The following is a 25,864-nucleotide window of genomic DNA, read 5'->3' as shown; positions in this document are numbered from 1 at the left end:
CTCATCCAAAGTGGGGAAGGAAAACTGATATCAGCTGATACACATATCTAAACAATTCCTATATAATGGGTACATTTGGAACAAAAACTTCAAACAGGGTTCTACTTGCTAATGAGAGTATCAGGTGCCTTTACTAATCACAGCTTTTTGCTCTATCCAGGCATTTCCAAAAGTGCTTTGCACAAGTTCAAGGAGTTCCACATGTTGCCCGGGTAAACCCCCCCCCCCCCCCTGTTGATACTGATATATTGCACTTTTGGCCCAGTATATTTTGGAGCCAACCCTAGATTTTATCATTATATTTATATGTGATTTTATGACCTGTTTTATTGTTTTATTGTTGTTGTTGATTCATTTGTTTTATTGCTTTGTTTTTATATTGTTGATGTTCGGGTTTGGCCCCATGTAAGCCGCTCCGAGTCCCTTCGGGGAGATGGGGCGGGGTATAAAAATAAAATTATTATTATTATTATTATTATTATTATTATTATTATTATTATTATTATTATTATTATTGTCTATATACATTATATTTGTCTCCTTTTTAATCAGTTGTGCACCAAAGTTGAAAGTAATTCTGTAGAATATCACCCAATGGTATCAATTGCATTAGAACTTTATTTGCCTGCGGGTTGACCTTTCAAATTCTATGATTCTATGTTCATTTATTTTAAAATACGTAATAATTCACCTTTGCTCCTGGGGATCAAAGATGACTAACAACAGAAACCATATATATTATCTGTTTCCTAAAAACAAACAAATATCCTAACCAAATTTATTCCAGAAGCCATTAAACATAAAAACATAAAACATGAAAAGATATAACAGCAGACAAAATACTCAAATTACAAATAATCATGAGACATATTAATACAGTAGACTGATGTTGATATAAATATATTCTTGGTGGTCACAAGAATTACATACTAAAATGTTATCCTAAACAGTAAACCTTTTTGGAGATTCTAGATTATCATCAATGAAGTAGCAAAGGAGACCTGCCATGAAAGGAAGTAAGTTACAGTCTTTTTCTGAAATGTATTTCTAGAGTTACTGGGACATAGAAGAATTTTTTTAAAGACGATGTCATTAAGGCAATGAGTTTCTCCTGTTTTCTGGAATTGTGTTTGAGTACTTTTATGAGGTATCCAATTGAACCATCTTTGAATGGGTAAGGTTTCAAAATATGTGGGATGTGATGTGCCATTCAGCATGTTCTTGAATAACCCAGGGCTGTTGTCTTGATGGCCTGAGGCAACTTCAACTCTGCTCTACTACCACCACCACCACCACCACCACCACCACCATGTCACTACTATTGCCTCTCCCAGTCAGTCATGGAGTGCCACCTGACCTCTTGACTGTTGTGGGTGCCACTGCGGAGACATGGGCACAATTAATCTCCTTTTACTTGTACTGATGAGCTCACTAATCTAATCTGGATAGGGGATCAGGCCAAGTTGGATCTGATCATACTGTCGAGGCTGCCCCAAAGCCCTGGGATAGTAGAGTTACCAGCAAACTCCAGAGTATCTCTCAACTTTGTCAATAGTGAGACAAAGTTAGTTTATACAAAAACAAAAACCCAAAAATTGTGATAGTCACAAGAAATTGCTGTGCATTGTGTGGACAGCCAATGACACATTCCTGGTGAGCATAGGGGTTGGGCTTGTTAGATAGGCCTTGAAACTGTCTTCATTTAGCAGAGATTTGACCTGCTGCAGTACAAAGAAAAAGTGCAACAGAGCTTCCAAACAGCCAGCAACTTCTAAGGAAAGTCAAACACTGCAAACATTATTCATGGTCCAGAAGGACATAAAATTGACTCTGGCAGCTCAGTAAAATAACTGGAGATTAGGTAATGCCAGTTCCCATACCCTGAGGGAGATATAAAATAGAGACTCAGAACAGATACTTCCTTTGCTTTGATCTTGCCAAATTGCTTTAACAAAGTTTTTGTCAATATCTTCAGACACCTTTCTTAGAAGAGATTGAAGAAAATGCTGTATCAAGTCATGGAACGAGAATTACCTATGTTTGTGAAAATGCACTCTTTTATCAGAGAGGCTGATAAACCAAAAGTGTAGATAAGAACAAGTTTCAGATATAGATTATATTATTTGCTTTAAGCCAGTGGTTCTCAACCTGGGTTCCCCAGATGTTTTTGTCCTTTAATAACAACAACAACAACAACAACAACAACAACAACAACAACAACAACAACAACAACTTTCTTTATGTATGTCGCCTCCATCTCCCCAACGGGGACTCGGAGCAGCTCACATGGGGACAACCCAATACAAGTCACATAACATCATAAAATCAACAGTTAAAACAACAAGCATCACATTTAAAAACAAATTAAACCGGTCATAGTTTAAAATGATTATAATTAAGAGCAGGAAATATAAATAATCATCCACAGCATTAAGAGGTCCAATATGGGCATAAATGGGCAAATAATCAAACTGATAAAAGGGAGTCTATATCAAAATAGAACATACATCAAATAGACAAAGCAGGTAGGGAAAATAAATCTGGGATGGAAATCAAACTATAATGTGACAGGGGCAAATTTCAATGTGGGTAAAGGCCAGGATATAACAGACTTGTCTAATCAAATGCACGACAGAACAACCATGTTTTTAACTGCTTCCGAAAGACAGCGAGGGTCGTTGCTAACCTGGGGAGGGAATTCCAGAACCCAGAAACTCCCAAAAATCCTAACAACTAGTAAACTGGGTGGGATTTCTGGGAGTTGTAAGCCAAAAAATCTGAGGACCCCTGGTTGAGAAACACTGCTTTGAGCACATACCGTTCCCCCCCCCCCCCCCCAAAATAAGATAATGTCTTATATTAATTTTTGCTCCTGAAGATGTGCTAGGTCTTATTTTCAGGAGATGTCTTATTTTTCCATGAAGAAGAATACACATTTATTGTTGAACAAAAAAATGATCATTTATTATATACTGTACAGTAGTTGTAATCACAAACCAGCATAACCAGACAAACTGTGAAATCCTATCAAGAATTTCTTGTTACTACCGTTATTTCCATGTACATCAATCTATGGTACATACATTTACTGATCCTGCATGCCTTGGTGTTCTGTTTGGCGGGCATGCTTCCAAACAAAAACTTTGCTAGGTCTTACTTTTGGGGGAGGCCTTATATTTAGCAATTCAGCAAAACATCTACTAGGTCTTATTTTCAGGGGATGTCTTATTTTTGAGGAAACAGGGTACTACACTTTATAACTGGGTCATGGCTGCAAACAAATATCATGATCCAAAATAATACATTGTTATGGTTTGTTTCAGAAAATATGTATCCTAGATTAGGATTACAGCTTCTCTAGAGCCATCTAAAACATACAACAAGTTGTTTTTTTGTCAGTCTAAGACAATTCTCACCCATATAATGTGATTTCCCACAAGTGTGTCCTGGTATCATGTGCCAGCAGAATGAGGAGCAGGATGGGGTCTAACCTGCTTTTAAGAGGCAGTCTTGCCCTCCATCTTTCTTCTTGGATTTCATTGACCCGCCCTTCCACCTCCTTACATAGTGCAATAGTTTTGGCTGCTGCAGATAGGAATTTCCCCTACACCTTTTTTCACCTACCCTACAATGCCATGGAAAATCAGACAATGGGCTAAGCTTAGTGTCTGAAATGGATCTCCATGGCAGTGTTGGAAGGAAATACGAACCAGTGATACACCTTCTGGCACATTTGTGTAGGATGGGAATTTGGAACTGCCTCTGGGTGTCCCGTAGTCTTGGAGTTGGGATAAAAATATCTTGTCCTTGGGGCAGATCTCTGGGTCTTTTGCCCTCACTTGGGACCAAAGTGGCCTGGGGGCTTTCACCCTTGGGCTGTCCTTCCAGTTTATTAGCTGGTTCTGGGAGCAGTCCTGACTCATGGATCCAAGTCAAGGGGAGTCTGGGGGTTCTGGTCTGAGAAGAACTCCATCTGCTCACACACCAAATTGCTCCCCCCCCCCCCAATTTAGATTTGCTTGCCAAAAAACTATACTCAAAACTTCAGAGTTGATCTCTTCACAAAGAGAGATGCCTTAATATTGATGGCAACTCTCCACTCTTCTGCATAAATTGATGCTGCACTAAACAATACCAAGGCAAGAAAAATTCAACCAGATCCACATCAGCCTGCCAGTCTACCCAGGGCTGTATATGGTAGACATCAGGTTGGTCCTTTTAACAATTTGGTTTTTTAATAGATTAACTTGGCATTCAATAATTTAGAAGACCAGAAGAGCAGATCAGAGGATAACTTGCAAGCCAAGCTAGAACTTAAAGGAAAGGAATTCACTACACAAAACATTACAGTTGTCTCTTCTGTTGTTTCCTTCCCTGGCTTCATTCACCCACATTTTCATTCAAAAGAGAGGTGAAAATATAACACTTACAGCTGTTTAACTTTAGGCTATTGAGTTCCATGAAAATCATTTTTTTTATTTTAAAGGATTCAAAAGGTTTTTAAATACAGAAAAATGAGCAATAAATAAGGCCAACTGCTGAATTTCTTTTTCCGCTTCAACTTGATTCAATGGGATCCTTTCCACCAAGCTGGGAAATTACATACTCATGACTGGGAATTGTGCTTGTAGAAGGAGCAACTGCTGGACCTAGTACTGCAGAAGTAGCAAATTCATTCTGGATTTGCTGATGTTCCTTCCATAGGTGCTGTATGGAAATGTATGGAAGCTCCTATAAACTGTATGGAAGGCCTACTAGTATTGGACTGTAGTGCTGTGTAAGAAACAGAAGTAAAATCTTACTAGTATAGGTAAACTATTAGTGTTTATGTTGTAATTGAGCCCCTCATTTAAAAACCTAGCCTTTTTCAAAACGTGTCCAGTTAGGAAGTATAGCATATCTATTATAAACAGACTTTCCCTCCCCTGATAACAGGGACCACATTGTCGTAAAATAAATTATCAAGAAAACATACATCTCCATCAAAACAACAGCAGTGGCAATGAGTAAAGGTGTATCTCCTACTTCAATGTAACATACTATAGTAAGATGAATGCGTGCTGGCAGCATTTGAGTTCATTTTGGTTTGGCTGAGTTTCATTTCCTATGCCTTTTTACAAGATGGCATTTAGCTGCTTTTTCATTAACTGAACCTTTCTCCAATATTTATCTGACAGCACTGAATTTCACAAAAATCCCTTTTGTATGCATCTATAGCTATGTTCATTTATTGTAAAAATCAATTGCATACAATGGTTGGGGTTACCAGGTCTCTTGAGGCCCAGGCCCTCAAAGTCAGGGAGCAGAGATGAGAGCAAAACATTTTGTGATGTTTTAAAAGAGCTGTCAAGTTTCTCCTAAAATGACCTGCAGTGAGAGATTATTGGCCATATCTTATAGCTATACCGATAATGCCTACCTTTGTAACTTCCTATTGGTCACTTTGTGGAGGTTATGCTTGAGGAAGAGGGTTTTTATACCTTTGTAATGAAGGAAAGGTTGAGAATCAGCCCTTCAGAAAAGAATATTATGTTTCTGCTACTTCTTTGCCTCTTCAGTCCATTAATTATCCTTCCTTAGGAGAACAGTTTCCATCAGAAGGTGTTGGTTGGACTTTTCTGCTGTAGATAACTTTATAAAAGGAATGGGTGGCCATATTTTTGTGTGTGATCCAGGGCCCATCCAGACAGGCCCATAGCCCAGGATCTGTCTCTGTTTTACCAGAGGCACCAAGGTTTCCAAATTAATTTAATACCTGGTAAGATCCTGATCTTAAGGTAAGATTTGGGTATTAGCAGGTGTGGCCCTGTGGGGATTAGACCCAGGGACCGTGTCACACAATTCTTGGGCCCAATCCATACAGCTATCATAGTTTTTTTGGGCTCCTGGTGCCCAAAAAACAGAGACAGCACCCACCCCCTCCTCCTAAGCCCCAAATTTCCCCCTAAAGGTAAAGGTAAAGTAAAAAGTATCTGGCCACCATATGTTCCTTCCTCGTGCCTTTCTGGTATGAGGAAATGATGCACCAGGAGAGGGGGGGGGCATTTATTTATTTATTTATTTATTTATTTATTTCATTTATATACCGCTTTTCTCACCCCTGGGGGACTCAAAGCGGTTCACATCAAATAAATGGCAAAAATTCAATGCCTCACATACAATTAAAAACAGTATTATCACACATCTAAAACAAAACCATAGGACTATAAATTAAATCATTAAAACTATAAACCATCAAACATCTGGCATCATTTCCTCATGCCAGAAAGGCATGAGGAAGGAACATATGGTGGTCAGATATTTTTTCCTTTACTTTTAGAGGGAAATTGGGGGACTTTGGGGGAGGTGATGGGTGAGATTTTAGTGCTGTCTGGGAGCTCCCCGGGTTGTCAAAACCGGGTGGCAGGCAGTTGGATTAAATGGCTCATGGGATAAGATAGTCTCCCCCAGCTCCATTATTATTTCCTCTGAACATTCTGAAAAGAATAATTAAACTTCAGATCATATACTATATGTTGCATTACCTCAAGAAAAATGATAAATTTACTGCATGCCAATTTTGAAGATTTAAATGAACTGTTCTTAGTTAAATTGCAGTTGTGTACATTTTAACATTATTTCAACAAACATTTGCCAAGCAAACTTTAAAAATTGATACTTTTTGGTTGATTGATAACTACCATGCATTGAGACTACATGATGGGAGTACTTTGGATTATAACGGGAGTAGCCTCGTTGATTACGTTGTGTCTTTTTTGGCCTTTTCCCCATAGAAATCCATTATAGAGTTTTCTTGGCAAGATTTGTTGGGGAGGGGGGCTTTGTTTGCTACTGAAACTGGGATAAAATAACTTCCTCCAGGTCACTCAGTGGTTTCCATGGCCAAGTGGATCTTTTAACCCTGGTGTCCAAAGTGAAAGTCCAACACATAACCCATTACACCATGCTGGCTCCTCTTCTGATTATTTCAAATCTTGAATTCCCTAGACATGAAAAAAGGTAAAAGCACTACTAATTATTCCATTAATGCTGCAGGTCCCAGTAATTTTCTAATTTGCTGGTATGATGTAACTCATGATTGTAGGAATATTTCAGGGAAAAGAACGATTGACCTGTTTTTCCACATAAGTAGGATGGCAATTTAAAAAGCCCTACTTTTTATGACATGTTGCTGATAGCACTATATGTATAGGCAAAAGAAAAAGAAATTGGGAAAGTTATCTTCCTTTAACATGTAGCACTCTCTAGTCATTTAAAAACATCTCTCTGAGGTTATCCAAGCACAAGCATAAATTAATAAACATTGATAGATGGATATTTATATGTATCATCAACAACCCCAAACTATCCAACGTCTTTCAGAAAGATACTATCACAAGGCCAAGAAATGTGGCATTTAAAAATAAATTAAAAGTGTAAACTCTTCCCTTTGCTATTTGCCATAAATATCCCCTTTTCCAATTAGAACAAGGTGTTCTGGATCACATAAATCACTTTTATAGTTGTATTTGGTTTGATACTTAATCAGGCATTGCTTAACACTGAACTTTTTAACTTTTCTTTTCAGGTAAGTGCCATCAATTTGTAAGGTGATTTAGAATGCAAATCATGAATAGTGCTCAATAACATAAGCTCTAGTCCTTTATGAATCAGGACCCCATAAACCTTTGTCAATCGCTGTATTAAACACTTATTGACTAAAGTTTTATAGACGCCTTAGTCACAATGGAATGGTGCCCGTGACATGATTCTAGAGTAATGAGAGAGCCTGGGAATAGGCAGGCTGAGAATTGGGAGTGACTTATGTTGCCATGCTAAGTGAGTATCCCTCCTGCCAGAAGAAACATGCATAAATAAACAAACAAACAAACAGCTAAGCCATAAATATGAAAGGTCTACAAAGGGCAAGATGTCCATAATTCTAAACAGTTGTAAATATTAGCCAATTTTTAAGCACGCTAGCTGATTTTTTAAAGAACTATTCCAGCTACAGTGCATTTAAGGCAGTTAGCTCAAACATACGAGGGTTATCCAGAAAGTACATTATGTTTTGGAATTAAAAATGAACAAAGTATAGGAGAAAACATTTACCATATGCAGTTGAAAGCCACACCCAAATACCACATCTCACGTAGTCGCCATTCAAATCTAGGCACTTATCATAGCGATAAATGAGCTTGGAAACTCCTTCCCCACTGAATTCTGCCATCTCCGTCCTCAACCCTTTCCCCTTCCTTCAGCTACACAGTGTCACCAAAATGCTGCATTGCCAGCCACGCCCCCATTGTTGGAAACAAGTGGTTGAGGATGCAGGTGGCAGAATTTAATGGGGAAGGAGTTTCCAAGCTCATTTATCGCTATGATAAGTGCCTAGATTTGAATGGCGACTATGTTGAGAAGTGGTACTTGGGTGTGGCTTTCAACTGCATACGGTAAATGTTTTCTCCTATACTTTGTTCATTTTTAATTCCAAAACGTAATGTACTTTCTGGATAGCCCTCGTACTTTGAAAGCATTAATATAGTGTTAGGGACTTACAACTTCATGACATGGCCCTTCAAACTTGTCGTAGGATACTGAGAGCACAGTTTCTGGGTGGAGCCTGCCATATCTCTTCACATGACGCACAGCTACTTTGGGCGGGACTCCATCCCTGAACTGTGTTTTCAGCATCCTACAATGGAGCAAGGAGAACAAGGAAGGCTTCCTATGTTCTCATTGCCAGCAATGGGGACAGCATGGGGGGGGGGGAGCCTTGGCAGAGATGCTTTTCCCTGTGTTGTAGGGATGGCGGTGCTGCAAACAATGGAGGATGTGGGGTGAAGGATTCCCCTGCTGCACCATGGATTCACCATCATGCCTAGCAAATCCCCCCTCCATCGCCCACATTAGGCAACTAAAAGTGATGAAGTATTTCCACTTAACATTTTCATAATAAATAACTGCATAGAAGTTCTTCCACATGGACTGAGGCAAACAAGTCATACAAATGACCCAAAAAACCCCCAGAGAATGAGCTTGGGGAAAATTCTTCCCAAATTCAAACTGAGCCATGAGTTGACAAAAGTGATCAATTCAACTATCCGGAGCAGGGACAGAGAATGACCTGATGACTACTCCCTTCTTGAAAACTGTTACATAGCCAATTTTACTAAAAAGGCGAGCCTTTGACATGAGTCAAAGGCCTCTTAAACTTGATTCTTCTCAAGAGGAAAGAGGCAAATAATAGGGAAAATATGAACCTTCTGTAGAACCAAGTTTAAATTGCTTGAGTGTGTAGTCAATTCAAGAGAACATGACAAAGGCTGTATCTACATGGGCCAAATAAAATGAACTCACCTAAAACTCACTGCCGAGCAAGACAATATACAACTGGTTCCACAGTAGAAGCACTGTTCCTACCTATCAATCTAGTACAAAGGTGTCAAATGTGTGTCCCTCCAAATGTTCTGGTCTCCAACTCTCAGAATTCCTAACCAGCTTGTACACTGACCAAGAATTTTGGGAGATGAGGTCCAAAACACCTGGATGGCCACATGTTTGACATCACTGATCTGATAGAAGAACAACAGAAAAACTAGTGTGTCCCCTGTATTTTTGGCATGTGACCAGCTGGATCAGGCTGGATTCAGGGCAATCTAGTGTTCACATGTCAAAAAGCCCCACTAGAATTCTAGAAGCAGTTCCCTGGCAGAGCCTTCTTGACAATCCCAGTTTTGGTGATCTCATGGCTGGGCTCTTGGCTAACTAAAACCAATGTCATCAGCATGGCTCAGGCGTGGAACAAGCAATAATAAAGTGTGGACAGGGAAAGAATGATACTAACATATGTCTTTTCCTTCTACCAATATATCTTAAAAGCAACATGTTCATTTTTGCCAAAATTTTGTTTTCTTGGCGAAAACAGAGTTTAAAAGCATCAACAGTGTATATATCAGTTTCATTAAGGAGTATGGAAAAACTCTGAATTTATATCTGGTAGGGGCCGTCTTGAGACAGTATACATCTAGTATTTGTGTAGGACACTTAAAGTATGCTATTTCTTAAATAAAATCATACGGCAAATATGTGACAGAATCCCCTCATCTCTATCCCAAATCCTCCTTGGATGAAAGCTAGTTGCATTAGCTTTCATTTGTAACAGCCCCAATGAGACACTGTCATTGACTTCTTTTTAAAAGGGGTCCTTTGGAGTTGATATGATACTAATGGAAGTGCCTTATAAAAGCTCTTTAGGAAATCATGTAGATGCTAGCATCTGAATTGCTCTTTGGGGGAAAGAAACTCTTGCAATGACATTGTCGTAATGACTGTTGCATTCACCACATAATGTCTATGCATGTAAGAGACTCTTGAATTATAATTAAAGCTCTTTAGGATGGTGTATTGTACCATAAACTATAGGGCCAAAAGTGCAGAGTATGCAGGTGTGCTGAATGAATGTCCTACATTATGTTATCACTTTTTCATCAGAGAGTTAGTGTACCCAGGTTCATCAGGCATACTGTCAGTGGTATGACTGCTGCCGTAAATGGCTTCTCTGTGGATAAGGGAGGCACAGAGTAAACGGAGCTTTAAGCATCTTTCCTGCTTAGTTCTGTTAGGATGGGATATAACTGCTGCTGAAAGAAGGTTTGGAATGTTGTTGTCTGTTAATTATGACAAACAATAAAACTGATCTATTTTAGAATAAAATATCATTACGGTGTATTGGGCCACAATTGAAAAATGAAAAAGTAAAACTTTCATATTTCACATTGCCCAACTTGACTACATTTTAAATGTATTTCCCATCTAATATAGGATTAGGTCAATAGCACTTATAGTGGGATACAATTATTACATAAGCTGTGAGTATTTTGAGTACAGTAGAGTCTCACTTATCCAACATAAACGGGCCAGCAGAATGTTGGATAAGCAAATATGTTGGATAATAAGGAAGCATTAAGGAAAAGCCTATTAAACATCAAATTAGGTTATGATTTTACAAATTAAGTACCAAAACATCATGTTATACAACAAATTTGACAGAAAAAGTAGTTCAATACGCAGTAATATTATGTAGTAATTACTGTATTTACAAATTTAGCACCAAAATATCACGATATATTGAAAACATTGACTACAAAAATGCGTTGGATAATCCAGAACATTGGATAAGTGAGTGTTGGATAAGTGAGTAACTGTATTTATGTTAAGCATTATCTTGTAGGGCAACTTTCCCTGTGCTGATGTCATTGGGTATGGTGTCTGGGAATGATGAGAGTTGTAGTTCAAAATTTCTATTGGTCAGTACATTCTAGAAACTTAACTTAGGTCACTGTTTGATTGAGGTTGGATGGCGCTTCCTTTCCTTAATTATAACATTCACATTTTCTAAACACAAGCCTGTTCCATCTCCTTTTCACAAATGTTCAAAAAACACATTCATAAAGCAAATAGAGCATGGGCTGTTCAGAACTGGCTAGCTGTCCATGATAGCAAGAGCACTTCAAACCACAAAAAAGCAGAGCAATCAAATAGAAGGAAAGTGTTACTTTTTCTTACTGCACCAATTCAAGATGCGAACTCTCATATTAAAGACAGCCTCAAGTTAAGGCTGCTAATCTCAGTGGAGAATTGGTAATTACACCACCTCTTGATTGTTCTGCAGAGTTGCTTCATAACATTTCATCTAGCTGCATGTAGCAAAGGCTCTTGGGTGTCTTCTGAATTAACATTTGGATGTTTCCATGCAGGTCTGGCCAGAGACCACAACACCAACAGTACAAAGATCAGAATTAGCATCCCAAGTACATTGCCAAACCAAACTTCTGTAGGAAGTATGGAGTAAGGTGTTGCTGATTTTCATAGCCTGAAGGCTATGAAAATTATGCTAGAGATCCATGCTGCCACCACAAAGGAGAGGATAGCAAAGCCAAAGAAGACATGAATGGGGTGGGCTTGTAGAGGGCTCTGAGCCAGATGAGGGCTCAAGGCAGCAAGAAAGAAGAAAACCCCATTAGCCACTGGCAGAAGAACAGCAGCACAGACCTATTCAGCTGCGTAGTGAGTACATGTTTGGGATCCCCTGCACATTGTGATATTCAAAGACAGCTATTAGTCTCAGGACAACAGTAATGGATGCTTTCAAGGTCAGAGATGCATGTAGTAGCTTCCATGAGAGCTTGAATCCCTGCCAGGAGAAGGCACCTGATATTCCAGTGCTGCAGCCCCATACAAGGCCAACATGCCTGTCACCATGAGAACTGGGTGCCAGTTAAACATCTGAGCTGATTAATCACAGGCAAAGCCACCAAGCCAGTGGTAACTCCAATACACTGTGAAGCCCATGCACAAGATTCCCAGAGCTCCAAGTAGGATGGAAAATGGCAAGAATGGGATACCAGACATTGCACTGCTACTATGGAGCACATCTTCTGCCTTCTCCCTGCACCACTGGGGATGCTGGGAAGCATAGTTCCTCAGCTTGACAGAATGTTTGGTGCAGCATCTCCTTTTCACATCATTTTGTGTTTGCACAGACTTTCATATGCACACACAAAAAAATCATACTAACCTTTAAATATGCAATACTTGTACACAGTTTTCTACAATATATACATTCCCCACTCCCACTCAAAAAAAGTCCTACTGTACACTATTTTCCATTTGTGCAGAATTTTGTATACAATATTGATTGGAGAATTGTATCACAAATTTTGAAAGTTTGCGATACTAAGGGTTATTGTATTCATAGCATGATTCAGAAATTGCAAATTAGATCATTGGGTCATGACAGCATTGTAGAAAGCTCCTATGTTGAAAGTCCAGCTCCCCATGGCTTCTGTCACAAAATATGGTTGGCTGACAAAGGAACCTTTCATATTACACAATTACAGCACTGTGCACTTTAGTTGCTCTGGCTATACAGGTAGTCCCCAACATCCGACTTACAAACAACCTGAGACAACAAGAAGTGAGAGAAATCTACTTCTTGAAAGGGGTAATTCACTCCTGAAAGAGTCATCATGGAGAAAAGATATCTCCACTGAAGCTTTATCATCAATCCTTGTTTCTACAACAAGCCACAGTTTTCAAAATCCAATTATCACAGGGACAAAAAGTGAAGTGAAATCTTTTGAACAGGGCCACAGACAGCAAAACATAATAAAGAAGTGCATTCTTATAAGCCACATGGTGCTATTTTTTCATTTTTTAAATCTGGGGTATAGTAAAATGTTTTGTTTTTCAATCATAGCAATAGCTTCAGCAGACAACATTTTCAGCATTAGGCACAAATGAAGAACTCCTTAACAATCCTTGAAGTTCTAGAAATATTGACGTCATATCATTCCAGTACAAAATATGTTGCTTGATAAAGATGATTTTTTTCCTCTTCAGATTAAAAAAAAATACTGCTAGTTAAAAGATTTAAACAGCTTTAGACTTGGCACTGTGTTTCTTTTGCATAAATCCTCATCAAGTATTAAATAATAGTCAAATGTGTCACACAGTGTATGATTTACATGACAAAATCAGTAGGGGCCATGCTCGTCAAAAAGCACTCTACAAATCTCAATCATTTCATTAAAAAGTAAAAATATTGAAGCAAAATGAGTACTTCCTTTGCTGTGTTTTGCCAATCCAAGAGCCTGGAAAGGAATCAGCACTGAGATCAATACAATCCACTTTCACCAATAGAACACCTCCTTATTGGTTTATCAGATAGGTGGAATCAAGTTTTTATTGAAAAGAGCACAGAAAACATTGTGGTAAATTTGGGTTGTCTATTTTAGTAATAGTTGTGATGCAGTAAGTTTGTGGCTGAAGGCCAGCCCAGTGAACTTCACTGAGAGCATGGTTTCCATTCAAAAGACCTGAAATTCAACAGAGTTGGGAAAGGCTTGTTAGGAACCCTGAAGAGTCGCTGTCAATCAGTATAGACAATACTAAGCTAGACAGATGGTTAGTTCTTGAGTAATAAGCAATTGATGCATCAGTGCCATCTGGTAATTTGTGGTGAAGCACAGCACCCACATCATAAAATAAAGAATAACTGCTAAGGTACAGTGGTATCTGTTCGTGTTTTAGGAAGACAGAATGGGATATCAATAATATCTTGTTATTCTGTAATTAATCTTTATTTGAGTGAGTCTACCTCCAAAGTATTTCATTTCCCTCTTGGTGACAAAAGTGAACCAGCTGTGGATTGCCTATTGTGTAAGAAAAATGTGGTTGATATTGAATAGCTGCAGGAGGTCTTGGAGCTCTCTCAGTCATGGATTGCACATAACTGGTCTTAGCTATGACGAATGCCTCAAAGCTGTTAAAGAAGGACTACCAAAATTTGTTAAATGTTAGGAGTCTCTTGGCATAAAAAGCAGCAACATTACTTCATGGCTAAATACAAAGGAATGTATATCCTTTTGGGGACCTAAGTACACAAAACCATCTGCCTTGATGGACAATTGTAAGCTTTGTTTTTCTTACATTCAGATATTTTAAATCTCTCTGTCTTTCATTTCTGATAATGAATGGATTTAAGAGTTTGAGTAAGTTCTTATAAATACAAAAATATTCATCTTTAACTCAGAATCAATGATAGTTAGAGAGTCCTGTTTAACAGAGGTGATGGATCGTTTTGAGTTTTAGCCTTAATTTTAAGGACCAATCTAAGGAGCTGAACTCAATTGGAATGGGCTCAGAAAATTGGAAGTTCAATTAAAATCTGGACTAACAACCAAAGCAAATTTATTGCCCACTGACATGGGACTCACCAGCCACCTGTATCCAGGATTCCTTTTGATGGGTTACAATCACTTGGGCAATCATAATAGCATACAAACTGCAAGACTTTATGGGTTCAAAAAGCACTAACCACAAAACCAAAGTAGCCACATGTATGGATTACTGAGATCAGGGTAGAAAACTGCACTGAGGGTGGGACCATCCCCCCCCCCCCAACACACACACACAGGTTTTTGATTATAAAACTCTACATGGGCTTTATTCTGCTCATCTACACATTATATTGGTTTGTTGTTGTATGCTTTCTGATTGTTTCTGATTTATGGAAATCTTATAATGGGCTTTTTCGGGTAAGATTTGTTTAGAAGTGGGTTTGCCTTTCCCTTCCTTTTAGGCTCAGAGTGTGTGACTTGCCCAATTCAATTATCAACCATTATTTCCATGGCTGATTGGCTGATTTGAACCCTGTTCTGCAGAGCTGTAGTCCAACATTCAAGCAACTACACTACAATGGCTCTTTATATTAACTAAGGTCCCATCTACATTGCCTTTCAATCCAGTCTCTGAATCCAAATTATCTGATTTTATCTTGATTATATGATAGTGTAGACCAGGGGTCCCCAAACTAAGGCCCGGGGGCCGGATGCGGCCCATCGAAGCCATTTATCCGGCCCCCACGGCACAAGGGCAGAAGGGGGTTAAGCTACATGACCCAAGGGGTCTCTTCTTCTCTTACAACCATTATTATTATTATTATTATTATTATTATTATTATTATTATTATTATTATTATTATTATTATTATATTATGACACAGCAAACAAGATAGATATGCTGGATTTTGCATCACAAAATCACAAGTCGAACACTTCCCAAGTGTCTAGGACTGTGTGATGTATTTTCAGATGATGCGTGCAGATCCCAGTCGGGTGACCTTTTGCAGTTGGCAGATCGTAATTTTGTCAATGTCTATTGTTTCCAAATGCCGGCTGAAATCTTTTGGCACAGCACCCAATGCGCCGATCACCACCAGGACCACCTGCACTGGTTTCTGCCAGAGTCTTTGAAGTTCAATCTTGAGGTCCTGATAGCGGCTGAGTTTTTCCTGTTGTTTTTCGTCAATGCGACTGTCATCTGGGATGGCAACATCAATGATCCAAACCTTTTTCTTTTCCACAACTGTGATGTCTGGTGTGTTGTGTTCCAGAACTTTGTCAGTCTGGATTTGGAAGTCCCACAGTATCTTTGCATGTTCATTTTCCTATTATTATTATTATTATTATTATTATTATTATTATTATTATTATTATTATTATCAACATTGAGGCTGGGTGGCCATCTGTCAGGGGTGCTTTTTCTTGTGCATTTGGTGCACAAAGGCAGAAGGGGGTTTGCCTAAATGGCCCACGGGGTTTCTTTCAACCCTCTTTATTATTATTATTATTATTATTATTACTATTATTATTAACATTGAGGCTGGGTGGCCATCTGTCAGGGGTGTTTTGCTTGTGCTTTCGGTGCACAAAGGCAGAAGGGGATTGGACTCAATGGCCCAAAGGGTCTCTTCCAACCCTCTTTTTTATTATTGTTGTTATTATTTATTTATTTATTTATTTATTATTGCTTGGTGGCCAACTATAGTCTGGCCCTCCAATGGTCCGAAGGATCGTGAACTGGCCCCCTGTTTAAAAAGTTTGGGGACCCCTGGTGTAGACTCATATAATCCAGTTCAAGTCAGATAATCTGGATTCAGAAACTGGATTAAATGGCAGTATAGATTCAGCCTAAGACAAAAATAAAATCTTACACCGCAAGATTCAGCTGGTTTCAGGGGAAGAGGAATTTTTTTTTTGCCCCAGCCACTTTTCAGGCAGTAAAACATAAATCTGTAAGTCAGTGGTTCTCAACCAGTGGGTCCCCAGATGTTTTGGCTTTCAACTCCCAGAAATCCTAACAGCTGGTAAACTGGCTGTGATTTCTGGGAATTGTGGGCCAAAACAACTCGGGACCCACAGGTTGAGAACTTCTGTTGTAAGTAACTAAAATTGTGGGATGTTTCTATAACTTTGAGTGTGGAAACCACCTAAATGTAGATATTAGAAATCTACATCATTTTACAATGAAATGAACACAAATGTTGGAATTTTAATCATGGTTACAGATAGGATTTTAAAGTCTTGAACTGAAATCTTTAGGGCACACATTTTGGGGTTAGAATATCAGATAAATGTACATGATCATGTATTTTTTATAAGAATACCTAGCCCTTATTTATTTCTGTGCCTAACTCTATGGAATTATTTGCAAATGCATGGCTCTTCATATGGCATTTGGAAAACTCCCATGTATATAAAATCGTATCGCCTCAATTTTTTTTATAGAATGTTGCAAGTCATGGTGTTCATATCAATCCCTAAAGCTTTACCAAAAATATGTGAATGTGTAAAAATGGAGTAATTTATCTTCCCTATTTGCCCCAACTGTATGTGTTTGTGTGTGTAAAAAAATCAGCAGTTACTGCTTATCATTTGCTCTCAAAGAAATAAATAACAGCACATTTTCAAAAATATGTATTTATGTTTCTCACATATCAAATGCCATTTATTGTTTTAAATCATAAAACAGAACAGTCAGTTTTTACGTGCAGACTCAAGGAACCCAAACAAACAAAAGAAAATGCAATGTTTCCCAATGCTAAAAGCTTTCCATAAGACCAGAGTTAAAATATCCTTGAGGCTAAAAGCTTGTAGACTCCTAAACTCAATAAAAATGTTATGTGGTTAGCAAAGGTGGCTTCTGCTAAGAGAGTCAAAAGGGCATGTGCTATATTTCTTTTTCCTGTTACTATGACTGCAATATTAGACATCAGAGTTGGGGGTCTTGTGACCTCCCAGGTGTTGTGGAACTATATGTCCCAGCAGCCTTAGCCAATATAGTCTATACTGAGAAATGCTGGGAGTTGTAATCTTACAGCTTCTGGAAAGCCACATGTTTCTAACCAAAACTATCAGTATTTACCTGGAAATGAGTTGCATTGAATTCAATGGAACGTATTTGTGACTGCATGTACACAGGTTTGCACTGTAAGTGGGTAGAGTACAGTGGTTCTCAACCTGTGGATTCCCAGGTGTTTTGGCCTAAAACTCCCAGAAATCCCAGACAGTTTACCAATGGTTAGGATTTCTGGAAGTAGAAGGCCAAAACATCTGGGGACCCACAGGTTGAGAACAACTGGTATAGTATAACCTCCTGTGCATGAAATATGAAATGACAGTCCAATATGAAACAGTGAGATCTTTGACACCAAATACATTTAGATCATGATTTAGCCCCATGGTGAAGTGCGTTAAAGCACTGAGCTGCTGAACTGAAAGGTGCCAGGTTCAAATCCCGGGAGCGGCTTGAGCACCCGCTGTTAGCTCCAGCTCCTGCCAACCTAGAAGTTCGAAAACATGCAAATGTGAGTAGATCAATATCAACCTTTTATTCCAGAGCTATAGGAAACATGCTTTTGCTCACCAATATTCATTCTGTATTGATGGGCTGGCTATGCCAGAAATTGCTGCCCAAGCAGAACATTACCATGCCATAAAATGCAGGAAAGGGTAGACCAATGTCTAACCTTAGTATTAATATTCTGAAGTTTTGTAAGTATAAAGTTTCCTGTCTTTTTTTAAAATGTCCTCCCTCTAAATTTCACAAGTTTTGTGAGATGATAATGGCACTTCTCCAGTAAATTGATCACTCCTGCTCTTGATAATCTGCTTTGCAAATTCACAAATAAGACATTCCTTTGTCAATCCCATTGGGAAGAAAGTATTCCTTCTTCAATTCTTAAGGATTATTAACATCAGTTTTAAGTTATCTGTAACTCCAAAGATAGTGCTAATAACCAAAATGGCACAGGACCAGATCATCAATAAAAATGGCAATGGATCCCAGTGACTTTCAGTCCAGTTTCATTCAGAGTTTGTTTCAAACAAGAAAAATGGGAGTCAACAAGAAGGATGGAAAAATACCTAAAATACCTAAAGGTGAATATGTCATGTTTTAAAGAATGTGATCTACCTACAACTATATTTAAATAGTGAGGTATGTAGAACGTGACTTTCCTTCTTTCTTCTCATTTGTCAAGGCTTCCCTCAGGTGTTTAATTTTACACTCTCACATTAGAACACTGTTCTTATATGGGCATGTTCAGAACCCTCTAATACATATTAGGACAAAGTAAAGGCAGAAATCTTACAGGATGTGAAATTAAAGGAGAAATTGTCAAACCAAATCTAATTTTACCATACAGTTTCCATTTGCACCCCGAACCAGATATATATAATAGGGTCAAATGCCTTAACACTGCCCACACATGCCTTGAGAAATGACAAAATAAGATATAGATATCTAGGAAATTCATTGTTCACTTAATCAATTCAGGGAAACAGTAGTGCTAACTAAAGGACTCTCAGAACTATAGTTTCCCAAGTGACTTTCCTAGTTGCTAATTTAGTCTAGGCATGACTAAATTTGATTCCAATCCAGTGTTCCTAAAATTATTAACAGTAAAATAATGACATGACAATCAACAACGCAAGTGTAAAAACCTAGCAAAAAACCCAAGCAAAAAACCCCCACAATATTTTATTGCGCTTTAATGCTACACAGTGTTTTGGAAGCCCCAACATGAAAGACAAAAAACATGTTATCACTGCTAGCCTTGCACTATTGCAATTTGTTAATACAGAGTTTTAAAATAAATAATTAGAAAACAGAAAATAAAGGCAGAGGTATGCCATCTATAGAAGTAGATTTAAGTCTACGAAAACTTATGCTACCAATTTCTTTCTCCCTATTAGTCTCTAAAATACTACAAAACCCCTTTGCCTACTGATATTCCAGAAAAAACATAGCTATGTTTGTGAATTCTGTGCCTCTGTCACCCTTGATTTGCATAATTAAGTCATCAATAAGTATTTATTTATTTATTTATTTACAGTATTTATATTCCGCCCTTCTCACCCCGAAGGGGACTCAGGGCGGATCACATTATAACACACATAGGGCAAACATTCAATGCCCATAAACACATCAAACAGAGACTGAGAGACACACACGCAGAGGCAAGTTAACCTTCTTCTGAGGGGATGTTCGATTCTGGCCACAGGGGGGAGCAGCTGCTTCATCATCCACACTGACGGCACTTCCTCATTCCAGGTCGTAAATTAGTTAATCTTGCCTCCCCACTTATAAGTGGTACCTTATCTCCTACTTGATAGATGCAACTATCTTTCGGGTTGCTAGGTCAGCAACGAGCAGGGGCTATTTTTAATTTTTAATTGACGGGTGCTCACCCCGCCACGGGCTGGCCTCGAACTCATGACCTCATGGTCAGAGTGATTTAAGGCAGCTGCTCAACAGCTGCGCCACAGCCCGGCCCCCTGTATCAAGTATTTTACCGGAAATACTTTGGTCAACAAATCTGTAGTGAAATAAACCTTGTGAATTGACATTAGCTTAATTAAAAAGTGATAAACCTTCTTCCCTAGTCTATCACGTATCTGGTGTGTGTATGGGATTTCAGATTCAGGTCATGTCAGGAATCACTTCAAAACACACTTTATACTTATTTGCTTGAATAAGATTATGAAAAGTGTTAACCTTACTTTACATGAGATAAAGGGCTAGTCCTGAAGATATTGGTTATTTTAAAATCCTGGTTTATATAAATTCTTATTATATTTTAATTGACCTGTAAAAATCTTTGCTTCTGATGATGTTTGTATATGTTTGAATATCAAAACATCAAGAGCAAAAGAATAATATTTACAATTTTAGCACATTTTTCTGTTAGCACATGTGAAGTTTCTCTTCTGCCAATCTGCCTATGTGTATGCAATGAACAGTTCTATTTTTAATTTATTTAAAATTTCCATATTCTACTTTGAAACATATTATTTAATTTCATGAGTTCACATGATGATGTTTTATGACTTTTATGTTACTAAGTGTGAATGACTTTGACACACTAATGACAAAATCAAGAACACCGAATATTTCACATGCAAACTTTCTCCAAAGACGTTTTTAAACAGGCCTCCTTATTTTTATGAAGAATATATTGCTAGGCTTCTGTTACAGCTTGAACTACCATATATTCCAGAAATCTGTTGTTTTTGGGAAACATGAATAATAATGGGTAATAATTTCCTTTCAATTCATCTTTGAGCAGAATTAACTGACATTAATACTGTATGTGAGGAAAGGTAAACTGAAAGATTTGTCAACCCCAACAACATATAACATGAATTACTTTACTTTCAAATTATGTTCTAGAATGAGAAAGCTAGACAAAGTTCACCTGAGAACTTGTGTAGTCATTGAAGTACTGGTCTGAGATTTGGGAGAGAAATACCCAGAGCCTCCAAGAATTATAAAAATCACTTACACTATTCAAAAGTGGCATCCATGCTATCTTCAGCATGCTCTTGGACTTTGGTTCAGGGCATTTCTCACCATTGGCAATGCTGTCTAGATTTGATGGAAGAAAATAATATTTCTGCACATAAATATTATTTTCTCTGCAAAAAAAGGCTATTTCCTTCACAGAACATGTTTTCTGTGCAAAACCACTCCATATGAATGCTGTCCAGAATAACTCCAAATCATGACTAGACTTCTAACTTTTTGAAGACTATCTTGCAGTACAAATAATATTGCTAAAAAGACTTGTTTCTTCCTTTAGAGGGAGATTAGTGAAGAATTTCAACCTCCTTGTGAATAGTTTGTGTCAACCTAATACCAAAAAAGGTTATTGTAGAGGAAGAAAAAAGTATTTAAAAGGTTGAAAAGGTCAATCAAAATCATCAGAGAGACTGGAGGATCTCCCCAGTAATGAAAGAGTACAATGCTCATTTCTGAATTAGTGAGAACATAATGGCAAAATCTAAAATTATGCCTGGTTTGGAGTAAGTGGATAGAAAGCCCCCACTTCTCCCATAGTGCTAGGACCTGGAGATATGTAGTAAACACTGGTAGTTTGTGGCTTCTACATCAGTGGTGCAGTGAATCCACTCAGGAATTTTGTCTGGTTTTTAAAGTAGCTATTCAAGATGCTAAATTTTAGCCCCCAAACAAATCAAGTACTTAGGATAGTTTTTTAAAGTTTTAAAATTAAGGTAGGAGTAGATAACCATCCTTTGATATGGAAGCCACAAGATGCCACTGGCAGCAAGACTGAATTGTGACTAATTCAGAGCAGATAAAACACAGTGCTGTGTGTAGTTTCAGGGGGAGTTTCAGGGCATTTTCAGACAGGGTTTAAACCCAGGATGAAGCAGGTTTAAGAAACCCACTTCATCCTGGGTTGCAGTCCCCACGAATGCCCAATTTCCTATGGGTTGTCTCCATTGCAGCACGATAACTACCACGCTGCAATGGAGCGTCCCAAAAAAAACCCTCTAAAAGTTTTAAAAATAAAGATCAACTTACTGGGCTGCCATTAGACCTCTATGGAATGTCTAATTCCTGGAATGTACCAATGTACATTGGATGTCTCAGGTAAAAATTCCAATAGGCTCCAGATTTTGGGCCCTGTCTGGATAGGCCCACAATGATTAACAAAGAGTAAATGCATTAATGACAACTAGCTATAATCAATGTGTGCTTCCCTTTTTACTACAGGTGGGATTCCACTACATATCAGTCACTGTAGAACACACAGGGGAGCTATATTCTTGCCACAGGTTTGGTCTCAAGAATGGATGCATGGGTGAATATGCTGGTTTAGATGTCAGCATTGAAATTGAGCTGTCTGGCACTGAAGCAAAGATATCACTTATCATTTATTGTGGAAAATACAGCAAGCAACAGCAGACATATAACAAATTACAGGAGTCGTCTAGATATATTTTAGCTAATCATTAGTCATTCAGTCATAAGAGAAAATTTCTAAGCAAGCACCAAATGAAAACTATGTGCATTCAAATTTTACTTCTCATTGATATTGTTACTAGAAAGTGCCAGCTAGTCAGTGGATTAGAGTAATCTGGAAATGCTTAACTTGCTTTTCTTTCAGATTCCTAGAAGCTTATTAATTCTGCAGCTTCTACAATTTTTTTTTTGTTCCGAATACTTTGATATAGCCTGGCTGTATATCACCTTGGCTTTGTAGTCAACCTCTGATCTTTCCACATTATCTTTCCTGCCTTTGTCCTGCTTGTGGGTTTCTCTTAGGTATCCATTGGGCTATTGTAAGAAATATCGTTATCGACTAAACAGGTCTTTGGTCTGATCGAGCAGGGTTCTACTTGTATTTCAATCACTTTCTTGTTTCCATTTGGCTGCCAGTATCACATGATAGGTGGAATGGGCCAAGAGGATACACACCTCTATCAAGTTTAAAATACATTTTCTTGCATGTATTCCAGTGACTCTGAGTACTCCAGAAAGAAAAATACCACAGGTCAAATCAGTCCATTTCTTTCTTCACCCTGTGCCTATTTGCCATTCTGTTCTTCTTTCATATAAAAATGGAGGGGGTGACAGCCCTGTCTCGAAAAGGGTCTCAACAACTGTGGATAAATCAATCCATCACACATGCAAGAAAAAAAATCTGCCATGAAACTTAATCACTAAAGGTCATGTCGGGGAGCGAGGAACAGATTAAATTAGCATAGTATTAGATATGGAAAATGATTTCTGTCAAAATCATCTTTACCACAATTATAATATGTTAATTACGTATTTCATTAAGGAAGTTGATTATGGTTCACAGATGAAATCATGCAGACGAAGACACCTGGAAGGAAGCACTAGAGCCTGAAGTTAGGGAACGGAATGGGGAGGGCATTGCGTGTGAGTATGTGAGTGTGCATACACAGGCAGACAGACAGGTGTGGTTGCAATTTCAGGTCCCTAGAAAAAAGCTTGTACTAGCTTCCATAAAGAAATACTAAATGGATACTCAAATACTACTGTTTTCATTTAGCAATGTGTGCTCTGTGCCAGTCACAAATAAGTCAGGCCTCTAAGGATGCCATCTACATAAGTTCTATCCTGCTACCAGTACCTGAAGGTCTTCTGAAAACAAAACAAAAAACCCAGCTGTAGCCAATTCACACAAATATAGTAATAGTACTGTCACATTGGGGGGGGGGGGTGTCTCCCAGATCAGATACTTTAAGAAGCATTATTCTGTACTGCCAGATTGCTCTACTTTTATTGTCTTTCTTCTTCTCAGATGGCCCAGGGTAATTGAGGATGTGGCTTGAAGAGACTAATTTAATCATCTGCTCTTCCATCATCCCAAACCACCTGAAGGCAGGCTGTGTGAGTGTAACAACATCACTGTCCCATCTATTCCTGCTGCACATTTTTAAAAAGTCTTTGCCATATGATTAAATCTATGCATTTGAAAAAATTCACAGAGATTTTGTGCCTTTTTGGATAGGCCCAAAAGAGCTATCAGGTCAAGATCTCTCAGGTGGCACTTGGGGGAAATGGATTGACGCTAGACCTGAATGTAGAACTGTCTGAACAATAAACCTGTAAAATGAGGAGGGAGTGTTTATAAGTGCAGAATGGATAGACTGCCCCAGTTTCCCTCTTTAAGCTGTCTCTTTAAACTCATTCTTCTCCTGGTGGAGCTTCATGACTGAAAGCAACTCCTAGGTTAGAAAAAAAGAATGAAAAGGACATGTAATTTGAACAATGAGTGTAGAAGATTTGGCCTTACTTTTTTGAATGTCTGTTCTAACCATGTTTAACAAATCTATGATAGTCAAGTTTGATGAGGTTGTAGCCTCAAAGGGAGAGAAGAACAGGCAGGCACAGATCTATTGTGTGTTTGTTCCAGCAGTTCCATCCCGACTGTCATGGCCCTGTTGGAAGGGGAGGCACAGCTCCATCATGCTTGGACTTCACCCCAACTGCAATAATAATAATAATAATAATAATAATAATAATCTTTATTTATACCCCTCCAACATCTCCTCGCGGGGACTCAGGGCGGCTTACATGGGGCAGCGGCCCAAAACAACATAAGAACAAAATATAAGCAACATAACACAATCACAATATAAAAAAAGATAAAACAGTAATACAATATATCAATGTAAACAATATAGGATAAAAAAATTACATTTAAAACACATAAATGGCAAGACCATAATAAATACAGGATAGATTATTAAAAACCCTCTGGGGCTGATTAAGTAATGACTGTATCTCCGAAGGCCTGCCGAAACATCCAAGTCTTCAGTTGTTTCCTGAAGGAAGGTAGAGAGGGAGCCAACCTAATCTCTCTGGGGAGGGAGTTCCAGAGTCGGGGAGCCATGGCCGAAAAGGCCCTCTTGTTCCCACCAAATGCAGTTGTGAGGAGGGTGGAAGTGAGAGGAGGACCTCCCCGGAAGATCTCAGTGATTCGGTGGGTTCATAGAGACGACGCGGTCATGAAGATAGGAAGGTCCCGAACCTACTGCCCTGGCCTCAGAAGAAGAGAAGAGGCAGTACCTTATGGATTGAATCCTTTCCCTGATTGTCATCCCCCTTTCTTTGGGTACCATGTCTTATTATAAGACTGAGGCCAGGGACCTGTCAAGTTAATAATCTGTAAGCTTCTCTGAGAACCTGGGTGCCTCTACATTGTATAATTAATGCAATTTGACACCACTTTAACTACCATGGCTTAATGCTATGGAATCATGGAAGCAGTAGTTTTACAAGTTCTTTAGTAATCTCTACCAAATAGTACTGGTGCCTCATTAAACTGGAACTTTCACAATTCTTTTGCATTTAACCATGGCAGTTAAAGAACTGTCAAACTGCATTAATTCTGCAGTGTAGATGAACCCCCCTTTCGGCTGTAAATAGGATATAAGTACTCAATAAAATAAAATAAAAAATCACAGTGACTGGAATTCTGTTGGGCAGTTGTAAATATGTAATCTCTGGTTATGTAATCACAACTTCTCCATATTGATGATCCTTATGCAGTGCTTAGTTTAGGGACTATATAAGGATTGTGAAAACCTCTTAAATCCCAATTACCTGTATGCAGCTGCTGGGATTGAGTCTCCATTTGATTAGGAAGTAATGTTCCCAGCCTCCCTCGCCTTGTATGAGAAGGAATGTTGTTTGTGAC

At 38.5% G+C, this 25,864-nt stretch overlaps 1 pseudogene; it reads right to left on the bottom strand.

Moving 5' to 3' along the window:
• Positions 1 to 10,555: 10,555 nt before the first annotated feature.
• LOC100555136 (lysosomal membrane ascorbate-dependent ferrireductase CYB561A3-like) lies at positions 10,556 to 12,393 on the bottom strand (annotated as a pseudogene).
• Between the last annotated feature and the right edge of the window lie 13,471 nt (positions 12,394 to 25,864).

This window comes from Anolis carolinensis, chromosome 4 (assembly GCF_035594765.1).
Source record: "Anolis carolinensis isolate JA03-04 chromosome 4, rAnoCar3.1.pri, whole genome shotgun sequence".
NCBI classification, from domain to species: domain Eukaryota; kingdom Metazoa; phylum Chordata; class Lepidosauria; order Squamata; family Dactyloidae; genus Anolis; species Anolis carolinensis.
This window is presented reverse-complemented; position numbering and strand designations above follow the sequence as displayed.